Source organism: Platalea leucorodia (assembly GCF_965183815.1).
Source record: "Platalea leucorodia genome assembly, contig: HAP1_HAP1_SCAFFOLD_490, whole genome shotgun sequence".
Classification (NCBI taxonomy): Eukaryota; Metazoa; Chordata; class Aves; order Pelecaniformes; family Threskiornithidae; genus Platalea; species Platalea leucorodia.
In genome coordinates, this window is record NW_028121104.1 from 1 (window position 1) to 5,686 (window position 5,686).

General features: G+C 57.6%; 1 pseudogene across 1 annotated transcript; it reads right to left on the reverse strand.

Moving 5' to 3' along the window:
- Positions 1–3,676: 3,676 nt before the first annotated feature.
- Positions 3,677–5,429, reverse strand: LOC309604231 (acrosin-like; annotated as a pseudogene). The gene is made up of 4 exons: positions 5,281–5,429; positions 4,674–4,939; positions 4,248–4,393; positions 3,677–3,823 (listed from the first exon to the last, which is right to left on the reverse strand). The product of its transcript is annotated as an acrosin-like (transcript).
- Positions 5,430–5,686: the final 257 nt, after the last annotated feature.

Consider the following 5,686-nt stretch of genomic DNA (forward strand, 5'->3'; position numbering starts at 1 on the left):
GGGTCATAACAACCCCATGCAACGCTACAGGCTGGGGGAGGAGTGGCTGGAGAGCTGCCTGGCGGAAAAGGACCTGGGGGTGTTGGTTGACAGCTGGCTGAAGATGAGCCGGCAGTGTGCCAGGTGGCCAAGAAGGCCAGTGGCATCCTGGCTTGTATCAGAATTAGAGTGGCCAACAGTGACCAGGGCAGTGACCGCCCCCCGTACTCAGCACTGGTGAGGCCGCACTTTGAATCCGGTGTTCCGTTTTGGGCCCCTCACTACAAGAAGGACATTGAGGTGCTGGAGCGTGTCCAAAGAAGGGCAATGAAGCCGGTGAAGGGTCTGGAGCACAAGTCCTGTGAGGAGCGGCTGAGGGAGCTGGGGTTGTTCAGCCTGGAGAAAAGGAGGCTGAGGGGAGACCTTATTGCTCTCTACAACTACCTGAAAGGAGGCTGTAGTGAGGTGGGGGGTCGGTCTCCTTTCCCAAGTAGCAAGTGATAGGACAGAGGAAATGGGCTCAAATTGCACCGGGAAGGGGGGGAGAGCTTTAGGTTGGATATTAGGAAAAATTTCTTCACCGAAAGGGTTGTCAAGCATTGGAACAGGCTGCCCAGGGAAGTGGTTGAGTCCCCATTCCCTGGAGGTATTTAAGCAATGTGTAGATGTGGCACTTAGGGACATGGTTTAGTGGTGGACTTGGTAGTTTTTGGTTTGTGGTTGGACTCAATGATCTTAAAGGTCTTTTCCAACCTAAGTGACTCTGATTCTGAACCCCTCAGCCCCACATGCCGTTCTCCATGGCTTTGGTGAATCCTGTATCAACCTCACCTCACCAGTCTGCCTTCTACAGCTGTATGGTGGAGCCTTGCTCACATGCTGGAGCGCAGGGCAGTCATGGGAGAAAAGCAGGAGGCAGCCACGTGCGTTGCATTTGCTGAGCAGGGTGGAGAGCAGTGGCTTGAAGGGGGGCAGCCTCAGAGCTCGTGAAAGGTGCGGGAGCTTGGTGCTGCCATCCTGGCTTGTGGGGTTTAGACCTAAGGCCCAGAGCTGGGTGTGCAGCCTGGTCCCTGGGATGACAGGGCAGGCTCTGTCTGAAAGTGGAATAGCTGCTCTTCTCAGGGCCCTTGAGGCGTCGCATGGCTTCACAGGCACCAGAACTGGGCCCTAAGCAAACTGGACTCAAGGCTGCTTTGGTTTTTGAGAATGGACCTGAAGGTGGTGCCCCATATCTGCTTAGAGCAGACGGAAGAAGGCCTTAGAGAAGACAACTTGTCTTCTGTGGATACTCTGCTGTTCCAGCACCAGATTTTGCAGGTGGTTGAGGGGGAATGATGCGAGAGGTGGCCACACTTTGCAGATAATTGAAGGAAGAGCTGGGGTCATTTTGGGGAGAGGAATCTGTCAGGATAGCAGTACCCAGGAAACCGCATCAGTGATGCCATGGAAGTCCAAGGTGACCTAGCTAACGGCACCTGAAACCCCAACTCTGTTCACAGATGGGGCAAACCTGGGAGCAAGAGGGAAAAAAAATAACTGGGGGTGGGTGCCTTGTTTGGGAGGAGACAAGGGGGGAGAAAGGGAGGAGTGAAGGAAGAGGAGGGGGATGTATAAGCATGGAAAGTGGGGAGAAGGGGGGATCAAGGAGCCAGTCACACATAAGCAAAGTGCTGGTTGGTTTGCTTGTTTGCCTGAGCCCTGCACCTGATCACCACAGTCCGTCGTACCTTCTTTCTGAGAGCAATTCCAAATCCTTTTCTGTGCGGCCCCACTCTGTGTCCCCAGCGTGACAGGGGTGGGTCCAGAGGCCTGGCTGCTAGCAGTGGCAGAAGGGAACACAGGTCACAGGGCCCCAGCAGCTGGAAACAGCGAGTGTCTGGGGCCAGCTGCTGGTGGGAGCGCTGTGGGCGTGTGCAGTTGGCTAGTGAACTCGAAGCTGGACTAGCTCATCAGCAAGAGGAGAGCGAGTCTTTCAGTCATGGGGCTGGCATGTGGTTGCAGCCCACCTGGTTGATCAGCCCCAGCACCCACAGACCTCACAAGAGGACCAGGCCTGCCAACCACCAGCCACATCTCCACCTCCTGGAGTCGTGAAGGACTTGGAGGTGCTTGAGCATGCATACCCTGAGCTGCTTCTGCCTAGGCATGTCCCCTCTGCACTAGCCATGCAAGGTCCTTCCTCTGAAGCTGCCAGGACCATCCATCCCATCCTCCTCTTGCTGTGCTCTTGGCCCCTGGCAAGTGCTGGTGCTGCAGCTGCCAGCTCTGTTCCCACCCAGGGGTGCAGAGCGTGCCTCCAGCTGCGCTGGGATCTCTGGAGACTGGGGCATGCCCTTTGCTTCACCTTGATGATGGTTTGAAAGGAGCTGTTCTGGCTCTGGAGATGATGCTGTCTCATGGTCCGTCCCTGAGCCAGTCCGGGTTTCTGTCAAGAGGCCTCAGCTTGAACGTCCAGCAGAGAGCACAGGGTCCCCTGAGCTGCCCTCCTAGCAGGGCTGGCAATCTCCCCAACGCACAGTTTGCTGCCCCAGTGCTCCATCAGTCAGCGGTGTCACTGAGCCAAAGCTGCAGGGTAGCTCTAAGGCTGAGCTTGGGTAGTTGGGGGCAGGGGAGTCTGGTGGGTTTGGGATGGGGTTCCAGCACGGAGCAACGGAAGGGGATGGAGCAGCAAGAGGCCAGGAGCAGTGGCAGCAGGAGGGCTTAGGAGTGCAGTTTGGAAGGCAGCAGGGCGGGATCCCTGCCCTTCCTGACCTGGCTGTCCCCAGACTCCATGCGCTGTTCAAAAAGCACTTTCTGCAGTTTGATCTCCTTCAGGACTTGCAGACGCTCCAGCCCTGTGCCGCTCTGCAGCAGATCATAGTTCTCGGCTGGGTCTGACTCCAGGCCAAAGAGCACTGGGGACAAGTGAGGGGTCAGCAGGGTCAGCCCATGGCAGGGCTGGTCTGGGATTGGAGCACTGTGAAAGGACCCTGCAGCAGAAACCCCCAGGTGGAGCTCAGTTTCTTCTCTTGGAGCTTTGGACAGGCAAACCATAGGGGACTTCACAAACCTGCCCGTGCAGAGGAGAGGAGGCAGCACTAGCCTGGTGTGAAGTACCGGGCCTTGTACTTCCCAGAGCAGCCAGAACCAGTAGACTTGTGCAGACGGGGGATTTCTCCTTTCAGGTCCGCTGGAGCTGAATCAGGTGGGCTCTCACGCCCAGGAGGCTTGTCCTATCCCAGCCTGATGGATGTGGCTGCTGCTGTTGCCGTGTGTGTGTTCGAGAGACTTATGCTGCATTCCAAAGAGCCAGGTACACAAACACGCACGCAGGCTTACACAGTTAATGTGAACGGCAAAGCAGATTCGCATAGAGACAGCAATGCCTTTACCAGCACCCATGTGTATGTAACCACCACTTACGTCAACATGACCACAGCCCCGGCCTTTTCTGCCTTTGCAGATGATCAGGATTGGATGTTTGCTAGTGAAACATAAATCCATCTTCACTCCCTGGATTCATAAGCACAGCATGTTCTTAGATTCCTGAAATAACAGTATGGAAATGAAGTCCAGGTAATGTCTGTGGCTGGATGTCAAGCTCCTAAACCTGCCCGATTGTGTTATTGGCCTTGGCCTCTGAACGGGGGTTGAGGCGGTGAGAAAATGCCCATGATGTTGGCATAGCCCTTAGTGCTGGGTGCAGTCCCATCTGTACCAGGATCCAGTCGTAGAAGTGCTGAGTGGAGGTGTAGACCCCGGGCTGTTTTGCTCTCGCACAGCCTTTCCCCCAGCTGGTCACTCCAACAAGCCAGAAGTAGTCGGCGTTGTTCTCTTTGCACACGAGAGGACCACCACTGTCACCCTGCAGCGGGGGAGAGAGCGTTAAGGTGTTGTTGGGTGGCCACTGTCGGCACTATGGCTGGCTCCTTCTCTCTCACAGCAGCTGCCAGAGCTGTGTTCACTGCACAGAACGGCTCTGCTCAGGTGCTGGAGCCTCCAGCACCTTGTCTGGGAGGGGGCTGTGGGCCTGTAAGGCAGGGCTCTCTCATCTCTGCACAGTGATCCTGGATGGGTGGAAGAGGGAGGTTCCAGGGTTGGGATCTGGAGCTCTGGGCTGCCAAGAGCACTAGATGGGCTTTTGGGGGAAGGGGAGGTGAGCCCCAACAGTGGTGGGGACCCAGCGGTGGCAGGGTGACTTGCCAGGCAAAGCCCGTGCTGGGGTGCGTTTGGGCGGTTGTGTCAGGGCTGCCTGTGCTGCAGGGGGTTGACTTGTAGCACGCCCCTACCTGGCAGGTGTCGATGCCACCCTGCGGATAGCCAGCACACAAGTTGTAGCTGTGGATGGCCCCTCTGTACCACTGGCTGCTGTTACAGAGGTTGACATCAATGAGGCGGACCTTGGCCTCCTGCAGGACATCCGTTGCTCCTCCAGCTGTGAGCACAGAAAGGAATTAACACCCAGCAGCTCATTGCCAGTTCTCCTCGCCTGTCTGGGTGAACCCCTTCCGTGGGGCTTGGCTTTGCGTCGTGAGAGGCGTTGTACCGGTGTTTCCCTTCTGCCCTGCTTTGGGGAATGGCTCAGGCCCATCTCTCTGTAGGCAGACGTCCCCGCAGCCTGACTCTGGCTTTCACCTCTGCTCTCAGGAAGCCCAGCCCATCTCCCCAGTGTGCCAAGCTTGCACTCAGGACACGAGCACTTTTTGGGAACTCACATCTTGCGGTCATGGAACCCCAGCCACTGACGTAGCAGGTTGTCAGCTCTGACACTCTCAGCGAGGCATCGGGCACGCAGGCAAGCTGTATGTAGTAGCTGCACTGGACAGGCTGGTCCAATTCCAGCAAGGCAATGTCGTTCCTCTCCAAGATATTACTGTAGTGTTCGTGAACCAGGAGCCGCTTAATATGGCGCACTTGGACCTCAGGGCCCAGCTGAGTCAGCTGGGTGGCCCCGACCACCACGCGCCACATGGTGATGTGCCTGGAAGGCAGATGGAGAGAGGGGTCAGAGGGAGCGGAGCTGTGTGCTGCAGCAGCCCAGCAGTTCCCTGCCTTCTCCTTCACAGGGGAGAGAGGGCAGCAGCAGCGCTACGGAGAGTGCGACTGCCCTCGCATGCCTTAGGTGCAAGGGATGTCGGGCTGGAGGCTGCTAGGAAGCAGTGGCACGAGCCCAGCCTTCTCCTGAGCAGTCTCTCAGCTGGGCTCTGGAGTGCCCAGGCACTGGGCATGCTGCAAGGAAACGGGATGGGAGTAGCGCATGGTGCTGTGTCCAGGGCAGCTGCTAGTGTTGTGGGGATATGCTCGTTCCCTGATCCTCCTTACCTGGCCTTGATGAAGCAGTGGGCTGCTGTGAGGACCCACTGTGGGCTGATGAGGGAGCCTCCGCAGATGTGCCCTGTGCCTAATTCCCAGGGCCCCTAGATGCTGACGATCCAGGGCCAGGCCCCTGGCTGGGCATCTCTGCCCCCCATGACGCGCCACGTGCCGTAGTGAGCAGCCATGGGCCGGAGCCCGCAGGTCCCTCTGCAACCAGAAACTCATTACTGTTCTGCTCGACCGCTCGCTGCTGTTGAGGCTGAAGGTCAGCCGTCTTCCCTCCCCACAAGGCACCGCATGGACAGCAGGGCCAGGGAACCCTGTGGGGTGTGTGTCCGTCCGTCCCTGTTTCTGCTTGAGCCCCGTAGATGAGTTGTGCCGGCAGCCTGGGTGCTGGCAGGGAACTGAGGCT